The following is a 19,183-nucleotide window of genomic DNA, read 5'->3' on the forward strand; positions in this document are numbered from 1 at the left end:
AAAATCTTTTATAAATAAATAAATAAATAAATAAATAAATAAATAAATAAATAAATAAATAAATAAAACAGCAGGTAGTTCTTCTCTAACAATTCTGGAGGCCAAGTCTGAAGTCAGTATCACTGAGCCAAGGTCAAGGTGTCAGCAGGGCCATGCTCACTCTGGAGACAGGAAGGCTCTGCTCCGGGCCTCCGCCAGCTTCTAGGGCTGCATCACGGCAATGTCTGCCGCCATGAGCGCCATGCTTTCTCCCCTTCTGTGTGTATGATCTTCCCCTGCCTCCCTCTTACAAGGATACACGGGATGGTATCCTGGATAACCCAGGATAAAGCCTCCATCGCAAGATCCTTAAATTCATCACATCGGCAAAGGCTCCTTTTATGCCCTATCGGGTCACATTCACCGCGCCAGGGATGAGGTTCTGATGTCTCTTGGGGCCATTATTAGCCTAACACATCTACTTTGTTTCCCTTAGCATTTAAAGATGTCATTCTTTTGTCTTCTAGCTTACATTATTTCCAATGCGAAGTCAGCTGCTATTATTATTGTTTTTCGTATACATAATCTGTTTGGGGTTGGGTTTCGTGTGTGTGTTTGGTTGTTTTGTTTTGTTTGGCTACATTTATGATGTTCTCTTTATCTTTGGCTTTCAGCAATATTACCTGTGCCTTCACATGATTTCCTTCGTATTTATCCTGTGGGGGGTTTGTTGAGCTTCTTCAATCTATAATTTGATATTTTTTACCACTTGGAGAAAGTTGTTCAGTATTTCTTCAATTATTGTTTGCCTCATTTGCATGTGGTGTCCTCATTATAATACTATTACCATGGAAGTCTCATTACAGGGGCAGTGGGCAAAGACAACTTTGGAAGATACCTTCGATCAGATTCCCTGTGTTCGTGTTTAGTTTCATTCTTGTGCTTGGAAGTAGATAAGCCATTCCACGCTTCTGCCTATTTTCCTTCATCGCTTTTCATCTCTCCTTGATTTCCAGTGCTAGCATTTTGGTGCCTTTCCTTATTCCCATGCAATTCCCCATCTGAATTACCCCTCAGATCTATACTTCTGATGCAATCCCTACGTCAAGTATGCATGTTACAAACATTATCTACTACCTTACGGCTTATCTTTTAAATTTGATCCCTTTTGTTCAGAAAAATCTTTAATTTTAGTGTAGTCAAATTTACCAGTCTTTTTCTGATTCTTATCACTGATGATACAATGATTTGCTGCTATATTTCAAGGACTCAAAATGTTTATCCAACAGGAATTTACTTCGTGATACATGTAGTGATATAATTATATTTCCTTTTTTTTTTTTTTTTTTTTTACTTTGGAGAACCAGTTGAAGCATTTGGGGATAAATTTGTCGAATGTCATTTTTTTAAAATATCCTGCAGTTTTTACTGTAATGGAATTTATGGATCATATGGAAAGAAGCACCATTTTTATGAGTCTCCCATCTACAATTATCATTACCTGTTTTATTTGTTAAGGTCTTTTTTTTGTCCACCAACAACATTTTATATTTTTTTCCATAAAGATATCTTATATCTTTTATTAAATTTATTACTGGCACATTTCAATTATTATAAATGGTGTCCTTTCTTTCTCATACATTATATAAATGATCATAGTTAACCTATAGAAAAGCTATGGAGAGTTCAATATTAAGCTTGGGTCCAGAAATATTACTAAAGGGTTTTTTTTTGAAGATTTTATTTTGTTTATTTGACAGAGAGAGAGCGATCACAAGTAGGCATAACGTCAGGCACAGGCAGAGGGAGAAGCAGGCTCCCCGCTGAGCAGAGAGCCCAATGCAGGGCTTAATCCCAGGACCCTGGGATCATGACCTGAGCCAAAGGCAGACACTTAACTGACTGAGCCACCCAGGCGCCCCATGACTAAAGATTCTTATTAGTTTTGTTCTCTTGAATTTCCTATATAGGTAACCCTAGTATCTCAAAATGACTTCTTGACTTTTTTTTTCAGCTCTTATACATTTTGATTCCTTTCCTTATTTTTCAGTGTAGGTTAGCACCTCTGGAACAATATTTTCATAATAGTATGATACAGGCTTTTGTGTCTAAATTTAATACAAATTATTTTAGAATTTCATCATCAAATATGATATTTGCTGTAAATTTTTATTAGATTCAGGAAATTCCTTTCCATTCTTGTCTGCTGAGAACTTTTGGTTTTTATCGTGAGTGCTGAATTTCACTGAAAACTTTCTTTGCGTGTATTACGTTGATCATATGGTTTTTCTCCTTCAATCTGTAAGTGAGGAAGAGAACGCTGATAACTTTTTCTGATGTGAAACCAGCCTCACATTTCTTGGAAAGATATGGATTTGGTCACAGTGCAAAACTTAATACAACGCAAACTTGATTCGCTAAATTTCTTGTCTCAAAATACACCAATAAGATTATTGTGTAATTTTCTTTTCTCGTATTTTGTATGTCTCGTTTCAAATAAATGTTACACTAGTCTCATAAAATGAGAATCATCTGTTTCTTCCAGTCTCTGAAAAAAAAGTAAGACAGAGATTTTCTGTTCCTTGAAGGCTTGGAAACCATCTAGACATTTGACTAATAGGTCAAATTCCCTAATGGTATTGCTTAATACATACTTGCTATTTCTAGGAAAGTTCATTACGTTAATTTATTTTTATTTTTTACTGTTTTAAAGATTTTATTTATTTATTTGAGAGAGAGAGAGAGCACAAGCAGGGGGAGTGGCAGGCAGAGGGAGAAGGAGGCCCCCTGCTGAGCAAGGAGCCCAATGTGGGACTCAGTCCCAGGACCATGGGATTACGACCTGAGCCAAAGTCAGACGCTTAACCAACTCAGCCACTCAGGTGTCCCATTAACGCATATTTTTTAGAAAATTATTTATTTTAGGGGCGCCTGGGTGGCACAGCGGTTAAGCGTCTGCCTTCGGCTCAGGGCGTGATCCCGGCGATCTGGGATCGAGCCCCACATCAGGCTCTTCTGCTATGAGCCTGCTTCTTCCTCTCCCACTCCCCCTGCTTGTGTTGCCTCTCTCGCTGGCTGTATCTATCTCTGTCGAATAAATAAATAAAATCTTTAAAAAAAAAAAAAGAAAATTATTTATTTTAAAAGATTTTATTTATTTATTCATTTGAGAGAGAGAGCATGAGCGGGGTGAGAGGAAGAGGGAGAAGCAGACTCCCTGCTGAACAGGGACTCCGGGATCATGACCTGAACTGAAGGCAGACACTTAACTGACCGAGCCACCCAGGTGTCCAGAAAATGTTTTACTTAACTGGTGGTTTTTTTAATTTTGTTTTGTTTTGTTTTGTTTTATTATATTATGTTAGTCACCATACAGTACATCCCTGGTTTCCGATGTAAAGTTCGATGATTCATTAGTTGCGTATAACACCCAGTGCACCATGCAATACGTGCCCTCCCCACCACCCATCACCAGCCTATCCCATTCCCCCACCCCCCTCCCCTTGAGGCCCTCAGTTTGTTTCTCAGAGTCCACAGTCTCTCATGTTTCATTCCCCCTTCTGATTACCCCCCCTTTCTTTATCCTTTTCTTCCCCCACCGATCTTCCTAGTTCTTATGTTCCATAGATGAGAGAAATCATATGATAGTTGTCTTTCTCTGCTTGACTTATTTCACTTAGCATTATCTCCTCCAGTGCCGTCCATGTTGCAGCAAATGTTGAGTAATCGTTCTTTCTGATAGCTGAGTAATATTCCATTGTATATATGGACCACAACTTCTTAATCCAGTCATCTGTTGAAGGGCATCTCGGTTCCTTCCACGATTTAGCTATTGTGGACAATGCTGCTATGAACATTGGGGTGCATATGGCCCTTCTCTTCACTACGTCTGTATCTTTGGGGTAAATACCCAGTAGTGCAATGGCTGGGTCATAGGGTAGCTCAATTTTTAACTTTTTAAGGGACCTCCACACTGTTTTCCAGAGTGGCTGTACCAACTTGCATTCCCACCAACAATGTGGGAGGGATCCCCTTTCTCCACATCCTCTCCAACAATTGTTGTTTCTTGCCTTGTCTATTTTTGCCATTCTAACTGGCGTAAGGTGGTATCTCAGTGTGGTTTTGATTTGAATTTTCCTGATGGCTAATGATTTTGAACATTTTTTCATGTGTCTGTTAGCCATTTGTATGTCATCATTGGAAAAGTGTCTGTTTATATCTTCTGCCCATTTTTTGATTTGTTTATTTTTTTCTCATGTATTGAGTTTGAGAAGTTCTTTGTAGATCTTGGATACCAGTCTTTTATCTGTAGCATCATTTGCAAATATATTCTTCCATTCCATGGGCTGCCTCTTAGTTTTTTTGACTGTTTCCTTGGCTGTGCAGAAGATTTTTATCTTGATGAAGTCCCGTAAGTTCATTTTATCTTTTGTTTCTCTTGCCTTTGGAGATGTGTCATGAAAAAGGTTGCTTTGGCCGATGTCGTAGAGGTTGCTGCCTATGTTCTCCTCTAGAATTTTGATGGATTCCTGTCTCACATTGAGGTCTTTCATCCATTTGGAGTTTATTTTTGTGTATGGTGTGAGAGAGTGGTCAAGTTTCATTCTTTTGCACTTAACTGGTGTTTTTAAAGTCACAGTTGTAAAATTTTAAAGCACTCTGAACTCTGTTCCTTCAGGATATTTGGGACGAAAGTCCTTCCATGTGAGACAGAGAACAATATAGCCTGTTTCCCTGCGGAACCAGCGTCTGAATGAGGTTCCTTGGCTCATGGAAACAAACTGAAACCATGGGAATACCTAATGGGCAACCTAATGCTCCCATGGCACAGCACGCTCTGCTGTCCTACTGAGGGACAGACACCCCCGTGGTAAAGTTCTCTACAAGCAGAGAGAGTGTTTTCTGCCACTCTCCATCCCACCATCACTTCTGTCTGCCTTCACTGCTGCTGCCCCCGCTAATGTCTCCAGCATCTTTTCTATTTTATCACCCGTTTTCTTTTTTACGTCTTTATTTGGTTATGATGTTTCTAGAGAAAGTCTGACCTTTCAGAGTATCAGCTATCAGCAAGCACACGTCTTTCTTCCTCAACAGCAAATGAACTAATCTCAGCATATGGAGAATACTTTTTTAGTTATTGACTATTTTCCCAATCTATTAACTTTTCCTAGATCTTTAGACATTTTCCCATATTGCCCAAAAAAAGGGGGGGGAGATTTGGGGATTTTTTTTTTTAATTCTCTCTTTTTTCATCTTTTTTCTTCTTAAGGGAACAGATGCAAAATGCTTAGAACTGAAAGGAATGTGGAGAGGTAAGGATAGCAGCTCTGAGTTAGTTTATTTAAAAATCTGAAATATCCAGAGGAATTCTAAAAAGCCAAGATTTAAGTATAAGTTAACTATCTGATGTTTGTCTTGTTGGAGGTTTGTACATTTTGGTGACTAACTCGGACAAAGTAATCTTATTAAAGAAAGACTAATCTGTTTACAAGGAAATGATACTATTTGGTTCTCCAACTTTACAGTCCTTCACGAATCCATCCAGGGAGTTGAGTCAACTTCTTTACCATGATGAGTTACTTGGTAATTACAGTTGATTTCAGAACTGGAATCATGGGAATGCCAGAAGGTGTTCTTCGGCATAGGTACAGAAAACAACTTCTTTTACCATATTAAAACTAGGTCGTGTATAAAAATTTTAAAGGGCATTGTAAATTGGCCTTGTTTTTATAATTCTAACCTATCCATGCCTCTGAGGTCCCCAAACTCCTTCCCTTACTTCTTTTCCTGCCCAGCTACATCACAGACATGACACACATACATTTACACACTTGCTTATGCATACACAGAGAGACATCAACTCCTACCCATTAACCTAGCGTTTGAACTGTTTCTAGGTCTCGGAAAGCAAGAGGCATCAGGGCAGGGCAGGGTCTGACCTGGAGGAAGCTGAAAAGGCATTAGTGAATGATCCTCACATGCATAAATACTGGTCTAGAGATAATCTGGAAAACTGCCATGACAGCCATCAGGTGAGTAGTTAAAGAGAAGCCCTCCAGATGCAAAATACAGGGAACAAGGAGGAAATGATGAGGGGTGGCTAGTACTGTAATGAGAAAGAGACCACCTAGGAAGGTCATATGCCAAGATAACCAGCAACTCACATTACACCCCAAAAAGGCCAACTTGTAGAATCTCATCTTCAGAAGATTTCAGAGCACAGAATGTTTATCAGAGACAAAAAGGGTCATTTCATAACAAACAAGGGGTGAATTTATCAAGAGGACGTAATGATTCTAAACATATGTACCTAATTATAAGTTCCGAAATACATAAAAAAAATAGGATAGAACCCCAAGGCAAAAGACAAATCTGTGATTGTCATCAGCGTTTTCAACACACTGCTGAAGGAACGTGAAACTGGAGTTTTTAGTGATCGTGTTTCCTCGACTCACTAGGCAATAGGAAACAATGAGCCCAGGACACAAAGCAGAGTTGAGAAAATGAGGCCTAGAAACATTGCTTGTACCCCTGGATTGATCTGCACCTGAATATCCAATCCCAACCTTTCAAGTTAGGAAAACCAATAAATCTCCCTTTCACTTAAGCTGGTTTGAGCTGGATTTTGGTCAGTTGAAAACGGAAAGGTCATGATTAGTATAACATGCAAAGTTCACTACCTTTCTATCACCTCTAGGACCTAACCACCTCATCTTTCAGCACAATTTTTCTGTGCTCCCCCAACTTCGTATCATACACACACACTTACACACACTCAAGAAATCTTCTCCAGGGGCGCCTGGGTGGCACAGTCGTTAAGCGTCTGCCTTCGGTTCAGGGCGTGATCCAGGCGTTATGGGATCGAGCCCCACATCAGGCTCCTCTGCTATGAGCCTGCTTCTTCCTCTCCCACTCCCCCTGCTTGTGTTCCCTCTCTCGCTGGCTGTCTCTATCTCTGTCGAATAAATAAATAAAATCTTTAAAAAAAAAAAAAAAAGAAATCTTCTCCAGCTTTCCAAACATACCTCAAGTTTTCTTACTTCCAGGCCCTGTGATATTGTCTGAACATTTGTGTCCTCCAGAAATTCGAATGTTGAATCCTAAGCCCCAAGGTGATGGCGTTTGGAGGTGGGGCCTCTGGGAGTTATCGGGCCAGAGGTAAGAGCCCCCGAGAATGGGATCAGTGCCCTTATAAAAGCAGCTTGGAAAAGATCCTGCAGGCCATCTTCCATGTGAGGGTACAGTAAGAAGACCATGATTTTGGAGGTCCGGGCCTCCGGAATGGTGAGAAATGGATGTCTGCTGTTTATGAGCCACTCAGTCTGTGACATTCTGACTAAGACACCTTGACACAAGCTCTTACCTGGAAAGCTTTGCCCACTCATTTGGACTGCCGCTCCTCCTTCTGATTTCTGCTAAGGTATCCCCTCGTCCCGATGTCTTCTATGCCCCTACGTAACCCTTCATGCATCTCTACTTCCCTGCACTGCGTACTCACCCTCGCCAATGCATTCGAATTTGCTTACTTACTTTTCTGAAAGCTCAGTCAGAAATGGAATCTTCTCTTATTTATCTTGTCTCTCCAGACCATAACAGAATGACTCCCCTACCGTAGGCACTCCATGATCGATAACTGAAGAGATGAATTACTAAATCCTTTAGGGTGATCAAGTAGAAACTAAAGATCTTTCTGCAGCTGTGAAATGAAGAAAATCGTGTCTGCGGTTCTTAAATTTAGTTCATTGATCTTTTCAAAGGCCTTTACCCTCAAGAAAATGGAAGTTATATGGTGGTGCGTTGTTGGGAAAGTAGCTCACTTCATCCCATAAGCACACTGAGGAAACAACTGTGTCTACGAAACTAACTCTGAAAATGAGCTGGCGACGGGCAGCACAAATCTTCCACAGCTATTCCTAGAGAGAGACAGGCTGCATCAAAAAGGGTGGTAGGGATGGAGGCACAGTTGGGATCCAAACCTCCAGAACAACTGACCACAAATGGGAGGGATGTCACAAGCACAGAGGAGCCAGGGGATCAGAACCCTTACTGGACATCCCTGACCTGGGGACCTGCGCTGGAAAGATGAGTCCCCATGACATCTGGCTTTGAAAATAAGTGGGGCTTAACTCCAAAGGCTTTAAAAATAAACAGAGCTTCACTGCAGGAGAGCAAGAGAGCTATAGGAAATGGAGTCCCTGCCCTCGAAGAGCCAGCAAGCTAAATAACTCCACCTTAGGGGCACCACAAAAGCAACAGTTTGAAAAGCACCTGGGGTGTATGTGAAGATTTATTGACTGATCTTAGAACAAGTGATTATGCCAGAGTAGCAGGGATTTGCAGATCTCTCCAAGCATAAAAGCACTGGAAGGCATCGTTATTCTTGTCCTCCCCCAGCCTAACTAGCCAGACCTTTGCAGAGCCAGCTCTAAAACTCTCCACCTACCTTGTCAGCACTGCAAGCCCCACCCCAGCATTTTCTTGCACACTTGCCCCACCCAAGCCACCCCCCCTTGGCAGGTATTCCTCCAAAGGAGATCCTAGGGAAGGGGGAAATAGCCCCCCACGCCAGCATATCCAAACTTCCTGTAGCTGGGCTTCTTAGTTGGCTGCAGAGAGCAAGCCCTGCCGTTTGGTTTGCCTGCAGCTGCAGACAGCTAGGCTGAGCACTGGTCCAAACCACCAACGAGCCCCCCTCGCAGCTGCAGCATGGCCTCTCGACACCACGGGGAGAACACCTTGCCTGGTGCACCCACAGCAGGCAAAGTAGGCCACTGCAGCCAACTGAGCTGAAGGCCAGCCCCACCATCAGCATGTCCACAGCAATCACAGCTCGACCACAACAGGAGGGCACATGCAGCCCACAGAGGGAACACTCTGGGAGGTTCTTGCAACTGAGGGGGGGGGCAAGAGGGGGGATTGCACTACAAGGAAAAACAGGACCTCTTCTAATCAAGGCCACTACCTTCCAAGACCAGGGACACAGCTGGCCTATCTGATACACAGAAATGAACACAGAATCAGACAAAATGAGGAGACAGAGTATGACCCAAATGAGAGAATAAGAGACAATCACAGAAAAAAGAGCTAAATAAAACAGACATAAACAATATGACTGATAAAGAGTTCAAAGTAATGGTATAGAGATACTGGACTTGAGAAAAGAGTGGATGAACTCAGTGAGACTTTCAACAAAGACATAGCAAATATAAAAAGAAAACTGAAGAATACAATAACAGAAATAAAAAAATACAATAGAGGGAACCAACAGCAGATTAGAGGCCGCAGAAGAATGGATAAGTGGTCTCGAAGGCAGGGAAGCAAATGAAATCAAACTGAGCAGTGAAAAGGAAGAAAAATTATAGCAGATGAGGACAGATTAAGGAATCTCTGCAACGTCATCAAGCATTTGCATTTCAGGGGACCCAGAGAAGAAAATAAAGAAGGGGGCAAAAAATTTATTTGGAAAAAATAATACCTGAAAACTTCCCTCATCTGGGAAAGGAAATGGATATCTAGTCCAGGGAACACGTACAGTCCCAAAAGAGATGAACCCAAGGAAGTCCACACCAGGACACATTATAATTAAAATGGCAAAAAGGAATGATAAGGAGAGAATCTTAAAAGCAGCAGAAGAAAAGAAAACAGTTTCATACGTGGGAAACCCCATAAAGCTATCAGCTGATTTTTTAGCAGAAACTTTGCAGGCCTAGGGGAGAGGCATGATACATTCAAAGTGCAGAAAGGAAGAAACCTAAAACCAAGAATATTGTATCCGACAAGTCAGACATTCAGAATTGAAGGGGAGATAAACAGTTTCTCAGTCAAGCAAAAGTTAAAGGAGCTCATCGTTACTACACCACCCTCACAAGAAAAACTCAAGGACCTAAGTGGAAAAGAAAAGGTCATAGCTAGAAATAAGAAAATGATGGAAGGAAAAAAAAATCCATAGGTAAAAGCAAACACACTAAGTAGATTAATCACTTATAAAGCCAGGATGAAAATTAAAAATACAAAAGGAATACAATGAATTATATCTACAAAAATTAGTCAAGGGATACACAAAACTTTAAAATATAAACTATGACATCATATACATAAAACATGGAGAGAGGAGTGAAACCTTGGTTCTTTTAGAATGTATTTAAATTTAAATGACCATCAACTTAACATAGACTGTTATACACAAAAAATGTTATATATAAAAACAATAGTAACCACAAGTCTAAAGCCTATAATAGATACACGTAAAATAAAGAGAAAGTAATCCAAACATTACACTAAAGAAAGCCATTAAACCACAACGGAAGAGAGCAAAAGAAGAAGAAAAAAACAGAGATCTACCAAAACAACCAGAAAACAATTAACAAAAACGCAATAAGTACATACCTATCAATAATTACTTTAAATGTTAATGGACTGAATGCTCCAATCAAAGGACACAGAGTAACTGAATCAAGATTCATCTCTATGCCGCCTACAATAGACTCACTTCACACCTAAAGACAAATACTGACTTGGGGCGCCTGGGTGGCTCAGTCGGTTAAGTGTCTGCCTTCAGCTCAGGTCATGATCCTGGAGTCCCAGAATCAAGCCCTGCATCCGCCTCCCTGCTCAGTGGGGAGTCTGCTTCTGCGTCCCCTCCCCCCTCCTCCTGCTCTCTTGCTCTCTCTATCAAATAAATAAATAAAACCTTTAAAAAAAAGACAAATACAGACTCAAAGGGATGAAATAGAAAAAAGATATTCCATGCAAATGGAAGTAAAAAAAAATAGGGGTGGCTATATATATATCAGACAGAATGGACGTTAAAACAAAGACTGGAGCAAGAGACAAAGAAGGATGTTACATAATGATTAAAATGATTAATCCAACAAGAGGATATAGCAATTATAAATATCTATGCATCTAATATAAAAGCACCTAAATACATAAAGCAAATGTTAACAGAAATAAAGGGAAAAATTGACAGTAATATTGACAATAATAGTAGAGAACTTTAATACCCCATTTGCATCAATGAGGATGACCATCCAGACAGGAAATCAACAAGGAGACGATGGCTTTGAAGATCACATTAGACTAGATGGGCTTAACAGATATATACAGAACATTCCATGCAAAAATAGCAGAATACACATTCTTTTCAAGTGCATGTGGAACATTCTCCAGGACAGATCACATGATAGACCACAAAACAAATCTTGATAAATTTTAAAAGACAGAAATCATATCAAGTATCTTTTTTTACCACAATGGCATGAAACTAAAAATCTATTAAAAGAAAAATGCTGTAAGAAACACAAACACATAAGAGGCTAAACAACATGCTAGTAAACAACCAATGGGTCAGTGAAGAAATCAAAGAGTAAATTTAAAAAAGTAAAATCACAAAGGTCCAACATCTTTGGGATACAGCAAAACTGGTTCTAAAAGGGAAGTGTACAGCAGTACGGGCCCACCTCAATACACAAGAGAAATTTCAATAAACATTCTAACCTTACACTTCAAGAAACCAGGAAAAAAAGAACCATAAAAGGCCAAATTTAGTATAAGAAAGGAAGTAATACAGATGAGAGAGGAAATAAATTAAATAGAAACTAAAGGAAACAATAGGAAAGATTAATAAAACCAAGAGATAGTTCTTTAAAAAAAATAAGCAGGGGCGCCTGGGTGGCCCAGCGGTTGAGCGACTGCCTTCGGCTCAGGGCGTGATCCCGGCACTGCGGGATCGAGCCCCACATCAGGCTCTTCTGCTATGAGCCTGCTTCTTCCTCTCCCACTCCCCCTGCTTGTGTTCCTCTCTCGCCGGCTGTCTCTATCTCTGTCGAATAAATAAATAAAATCTTCTTAAAAAAAAATAAATAAATAAATAAAATAAAAAAATAAAAAAAATAAGCAAAATTGAGAAATCTTTAACCAGGCTCATCAAGAAGAAAGAGAGAAGACTCAAATAAATAACATCAAAAATAAATAAGGAAAAATAACAAACAACACCATAGAACCACAAGGAATTATAGGAGAACAGTATGAAAAATTATATGTCAATAAAGTGGACAACCTAGAAAAATGGATAAATTCCTAGAAACATAAAATCTCCCAAAGCTGAATCAGGAAGAAATAGGAAATGTGAACAAATTACTAATATCAAAATTGAATCTATAATCAAAACAACAACTTCTGAGGAGGAGGAGAAGATGGCAGAGGGGACCCCTTTTTCAGCCGGTCCCCTGAGTCGAGTTGGATAGGTACCAGACCAGCCTGAACATCCACGGAATCAGCCTGAGACGCAGGAAGAGCCGTGAAACCGCGCACAGATATCGGAAGATAAACGGAAGGGGGAGGGAGCCGCCGCGTTCGGGCGCCAGAAGCGGCAGCCACCTGCACGGGGGAGCGGGCGGGGCTCGCGGACGGCACCCGCAAAACAGCAGACTGAGACCGTGAGCCGGGTGCGCGCGCCACCAGGCATCTCGCGGAACCCCGGAATCCCGGTGTGCTCACTGGATCCAGACTGAGACCGGGAGCTCCGGGAGCGCGCAGGGGGGCAGCTGGCGGTGTTAGAAACACAAAGGACAGAGACTCGCCAGCCCTGGAAGTGAGGGCAGGGACTCCGGGTGTGGGGCGCACATCCCGGACGCTGCAGGGTTGAGCAGCACCAACAGTAACAGAGTTAAAGTGGCCAGAACATCAGTGGAGAACGGGCCGCAATCCCTCTGTTCTGTGACAGAGGCTGAAATTCGGCCGCTGCTGCTCTGACTCTCAGAAGAGGCACAGCAAACTGCCAGGGAAAGCCGCCAGAGAACAAAAGCCTGGAAATACTGGCTCACAGGGTGCCCATCCCCATCCCCCCTCGCAGGGGACACGGAGACTCTACCCAAACGGGGTTGCCTGAGTATTGGCGCGGCGGGCCCCTCCCCCAGAAGGCAGGCTGAAAAATCAAGAAGCCCACATCCCTAAGATCCCTATAAAACAAGGGCGCACGGCCTGGGTCCCGGTCAATAATTTGGGCTCTGGACAACCCCGCAACCTCTCCTCATCAGAATGACGAGAAGGAGAAATCCCCCCAGCAAAGAAAAGACAATGAGTCTGTGGCCTCTGCCACAGAACTAATGGATATGGATGTAACCAAATTATCAGAAATGGAATTCAGAGTAACAATGGTCAAGATGATGTGCAGATGTGACAAGAGTATTAACGAAAATGTTAATGAGAATATGGAAACTCTAAGGGCGGAAATGAGAGCGAATCTGGCAGAAATTAAAAATTCTATGAACCAAATGCAGTCAAAACTAGATGCTCTGACGGCCATGGTGAATGAGGCAGAAGAACGTATCAGCAAATTGGAGGATGGGTTAGTAGAAGAGAAAGCTAAAATAGAATCTGGACTCAAAAATATCCACGCTCAGGAATGTAGGATACGGGAGATTACTGACTCAATGAAACGATCCAATGTCAGAATCATTGGCATCCCCAAGGGGGTGGAGAAAAACAGAGGTCTAGAAGAGATATTTGAACAAATTGTAGCTGAAAACTTCCCTAATCTAGCAAGGGAAACAAACATTCGTGTCCAAGAGGCAGAGAGGACCCCTCCCAAGCTCAACCACGACAAACCTACCCCACGTCACGTCATAGTGCACCTCACAAATATTAGATCCAAGGATACAGTAGTGAAAGCAGCCAGGGCAAAGAAATTTCTCACGTACCAAGGCAAAGGTATCAGAATTACGTCAGACCTGTCTACACAGACCTGGAATGAGAGAAAGGGTTGGTGGGAGCATTTTAAAAACTCTTTCAGAAAAAAACATGCAGCCAAGGATCCTTTATCCAGCAAGGTTGTCATTCAGAATTGATGGAGAAATAAAGACCTTCCAGAATCGCCAGTCATTGACCAATTTAGTAACCACGAAACCAGCCCTACAGGAGATATTAAGGGGTGTTCTATAAAAGTAAAAAGGCCCCAAGAGTGATGCAGAACAGAAAGTCACAACCGATAGAAACAAAGACTTTACTGGCAACATGGCATCATTAAAATCATATCTCTCAATAATCAGTCTCAATGTAAATGGCCTAAATGCTCCCATAAAGCAGCACAGGGTTGCAGATTGGATAAAAAGAAATGACCCAGATAGACTGGATTTTAAACTAAAGACTATAGTTAGAGACACAGAAGGGCACTATATTATTCTTAAAGGATGTATCCAACAAATGGATATGACAATTATAAATATATATGCCCCCAACAGGGGAGCAGCAAGATACACAAGCCAACTCTTAACCAGAATAAAGAGACATATAGATAAAAATACGTTAATAGTAGGGGACCTCAACACCCCACTATCAGAAATAGACAGAACACCCTTGCAAAAACTCAGCAAAGAAACAAAGGCTTTGAATGCCATAGTCAATGAGTTGGACCTCATACATATATATAGAACACTACACCCCAGAACCAAAGAATACTCATTCTATTCTAATGCCCATGGAACATTCTCAAGAAGAGACCATGCTCTGGGACACAAAACAGGTCTCAACCGATACCAAAAGACTGAAATTATTCCCTGCATATTTTCAGACCACAACGCTCTGAAATTGGAACTCAACCACAAGGAAAAATTTGGAAGAAACTCAAACACTTGGAGACTAAGAACCATCCTGCTCAGGAATGACTCGATAAACCAGGAAATCAAAAATCAATTTAAACAATTTATGGAGATCAACGAGAATGAAAACACAATGGTCCAAAACCTATGGGATACTGCAAAGGCAGTCCTAAGGGGGAAATACATAGCCATCCAAGCCTCACTCAAAAGAATAGAAAAATCTAAAATGCAGTTTTTATATTCTCACCTCAAGAAGCTGGAACAGCAACAGAGGGACAGGCCTAATCCACGCACGAGGAAGCAGTTGACCAAGATTAAAGCAGAAATCAATGAATTAGAAACCAGGAGTACAGTAGAGCAGATCAACAGAACTAGAAGCTGGTTCTTTGAGAGAATTAATAAAATTGACAGATCTCTAGCAAGACTTATCCAAAAGAATAAAGAAAGGACCCAGATTATTAAAATTATGAATGAAAAAGGAGAGGTCCCAACCAACACCAATGAAATTGGAAGGATTATTAGAAACTTTTATCAACAGCTTTATGCCAATAAATTAAGCAATCTGGAAGAGATGGAGGCCTTCCTGGAAACCCATAAACTACCAAGACTGAAACAGGAAGAAATTGATTTTTTAACAGGCCAATTAATTATGAAGAGATTGAGTCAGTGATAAACAACCTTCCAAATAACAAAACTCCAGGCCCGGACGGTTTTCCTGGGGAATTCTACCAAACATTCAAAGAAGAAATAATACCTATTCTCCTAAAGCTATTTCAAAAAATAGAAACAGAAGGAAAGCTACCAAACTCATTCTATGAGGCCAATATTACCTTGATCCCCAAACCAGGCAAAGACCCCAACAAAAAGGAGAATTATAGACCGATTTCCCTAATGAATATGGGTGCCAAAATCCTCAACAAGATCCTGGCTAATAGAATCCAACTGTACATTAAAAGGATTATCCATCATGACCAAGTGGGATTCATCCCTGGGATGCAAGGGTGGTACAACATTCGCAAATCTATCAGTGTCTTAGATTTTTATCCAGAAACAAAAATTCAGAAATCATATGATTCTCTCAATAGATGCAGAAAAAGCATTTGACAAAATACAGCATCCTTTCCTGATTAAAACCCTTCAGAGTGTAGGGATAGAGGGTACATTTCTCAAGCTCATAAAAGCCATCTATGAAAAGCCTACAGCAAATATTATTCTCAACGGGGAAAAGCCGGAAGCCTTTCCCTTAAGATCAGGAACACGACAAGGATGTCCACTCTGGCCACTATTATTCAACATAGTACTAGAAGTCCTTGCAACAGCAATCAGACAACAAAAAGGGATAAAAGATATTGAAATCGGCAAAGAAGAAGTCAAGCTGTCTCTCTTCGCAGATGACATGATACTCTATATGGAAAAATCAAAAGAATCCACTCCCAAACTATTAGAAGTATAGAGCAATTCCATAATATGGCGGGATACAAAATCAATGCTCAGAAATCAGTTGGCATTTCTATACACGAATAATGAGACTGAAGAAAGAGAAATTAGGGAATCCATCCCATTTACAATAGCACCAAAAACCATACGTTACCTTGGAATTAACTTAACCAGAGACATAAAGGATCTATATTCTAGAATCTATAAATCACTCTTGAAAGACATTGAGGAAGACATAAAAAGATGGAAAAATATTCCATGCTCATGGATCGGAAGAATTAACATAGTTAAAATGTCCATGCTACCCAGAGCAATCTACACTTTCAATGCTATCCCGATCAAAATACCGAGGATATTTTTCAAAGAACTGGAACAAATAGTCCTTAAATTTGTGAAGGAACCAGAAAAGGCCCTGAATCACCAAGGCACTGTTGAAAAGGAAAAACAAAGCTGGGGGCATCACATTGCCGGATTTTGAGCTGTACTACAAAGCTGTGATCACAAAGACAGCATGGTACTGGCACAAAAACAGACACATAGACCAGTGGAACAGAATAGAGAACCCAGAAATGGACCCTCAGCTCTTTGGGCAACTAATCTTTGACAAAGCAGGAAAAAACATCCGGTGGAAAAAAGACAGTCTCTTCAATAAATGGTGCTGGGGAAATTGGACAGCTACATGCAAAAGAATGAAACTTGACCACTCTCTCACACCACACACAAAGATAAATTCCAAATGGATGAAAGACCTTGATGTGAGACAGGAATCCATCAAAATCCTAGAGGAGAACATAGGCAGCAACCTCTACGACATCGGCCAAAGCAACCTTTTTCATGACACATCTCCAAAGGCAAGAGAAACAAAAGATAAAATGAACATGTGGGACTTCATCAAGATAAAAAGCTTTTTTTTTTTTAAAGATTTTATTTATTTATTTGACAGAGATAGAGACAGCCAGAGAGAGAGGGAACACAAACAGGGGGAGTGGGAGAGGAAGAAACAGGCTTCCAGCGGAGGAGCCTGATGTGGGGCTCGAACCCAGAATGCCGGGATCACGCCCTGAGCCGAAGGCAGATGCTTAACGACTGAGCCACTCATGCGCCCCAAGATAAAAAGCTTCTGCACAGCCAAGGAAACAATCAAAAAAACTAAGAGGCAGCCCACGGAACGGGAGAATATATTTGCAAATGACACTACAGATAAAAGACTGGTATCTAAGATCTACAAAGAACTCCTCAAACTCAATACGCGAGAAACAAATAAATCATAAAATGAGCAGAAGATATGAACAGACACTTTACCAATGATGACATACAAATGGCCAACAGACACATGAAAAAATGTTCAAAATCATTAGCCATCAGGGAAATTCAAATCAAAACCACACTGAGATACCACCTTACGCCAGTTAGAATGGCAAAAATTAACAAGGCAGGAAACAGCAATTGCTGGAGAGGATGTGGAGAAAGGGGATCCCTCCTACATTGTTGGTGGGAATGCAGGTTGGTGCAGCCACTCTGGAAAACAGTGTGGAGGTCCCTTAAAAAGTTAAAAATTGAGCTACCCTATGACCCAGCCATTGCACTACTGGGTATTTACCCCAAAGATACAGACGTAGTGAAGAGAAGGGCCATATGCACCCCAATGTTCATAGCAGCATTGTCCACAATAGCTAAATCGTGGAAGGAACCGAGATGCCCTTCAACAGATGACTGGATTAAGAAGTTGTGGTACATATATACAATGGAATATTACTCAGCTATCAGAAAGAACGAGTTCTCAACATTTGCTGCAACATGGATGGCACTGGAGGAGATTATGCTAAGTGAAATAAGTCAAGCAGAGAAAGACAATTATCATATGATTTCTCTCATCTATGGAACATAAGAACTAGGAAGATTGGTAGGGGAAGAAAGGGATAAAGAAAGGGGGGGTAATTAGAGGGGGAAATGAACCATGAGAGACTATGGACTCTGAGAAACAAACTGAGGGCTTCAGAGGGGAGGGGGGTGGGGGAATGGGATAGGCTGATGATGGGTATTAAGGAGGGCACGCATTGCATGGTGCACTGGGTGTTATACGCAACTAATGAATCACTGAACTTTGCATCAGAAACCAGGGATGTACTGTATGGTGACTAACATAATATAATAAAAAAAAACATTAAAAAAAAACACCAACTTCCAACACACAAAGTCCAGGATCAGATGGCTTCACAGGTGAATTCCACCAAACATTTAAAGTTAATACCTATCCTTCTCAAACTATTCCAAACAAAAGAAGAGAAAGGAAAACCTCCAAATCCATTTTATGAGGCCAACATTACCCTGATACCAAAAAAACAAAACAGAACAACAACAAAAAAACAACAACGCACACACACACTAAAGAAAGAAAACTATAGGCCAATATGCTTGATGAACACTGACTTAAAAATCCTCAAGAAAATATTACCAAACCAAATTCAACAATACATTAAAAGCATCATTCACCACAATCAAGTGGGATTTATTTCAGGAATACAAGGATGGTTCAATATTCACAAATCATTGTAACACATCACATTAACAAAGGAAGGATAAAACCACGTGATCATCCATTAGACGCAGAAAAAGCATTTGGCAAAATACAATATCCGCTCATGATAAAAACTCAACAAAGTGGGTTTATAGAGAACACACCTCAACGTAATAAAGACCATATATGACAAACCCACAGGTAACATCATACTCAATGATGAAAAACTGAGAGCTTTTCCTCTCAGATGAGAAACAAAACGAGGATGACCACTCTCACTACTTTTATTCAATTTAGAACTATAAGTCCTAGATGCAGCACTCAGTCAAGGAAATATACAAAAAACATCTGCTAGAAGAAGTAAAACTGTCACTATTTGCAGATGACATGATAACTATATACAGAAATCCCTAAAGATTCTACCAAAAAAACAATTAGAACTGACAAATGAATTCAGTGACAATGCAGGAAACAAAATTAATATACAGAAATCTGTTTCATTTCTACACACTAATAATGAACAAGCAGAAAAAGAAACTAAGAAAGCAACCCTATTTACAATTGTACCAAAAAGAATAAAATACCTAGGAATAAATTTAACCAAGTTGATGAAAGACCCATACTCTAAAAACTACAAGACATTCATAAAAGA

General features: G+C 40.6%; 1 protein-coding gene across 6 annotated transcripts in view; it reads right to left on the reverse strand.

The window, feature by feature from the left end:
* The window catches only part of PFKFB3 (6-phosphofructo-2-kinase/fructose-2,6-biphosphatase 3), a 320,980-nt gene that overhangs the window by 72,417 nt on the left and 229,380 nt on the right, over window positions 1-19,183 (reverse strand). The gene's annotated exons all lie outside the window — the stretch shown is intronic.

This window comes from Ursus americanus, chromosome 31 (genome assembly GCF_024610735.1).
Source record: "Ursus americanus isolate L20-20 chromosome 31, mUrsAme1.1.p, whole genome shotgun sequence".
Taxonomy (NCBI): Eukaryota; Metazoa; Chordata; class Mammalia; order Carnivora; family Ursidae; genus Ursus; species Ursus americanus.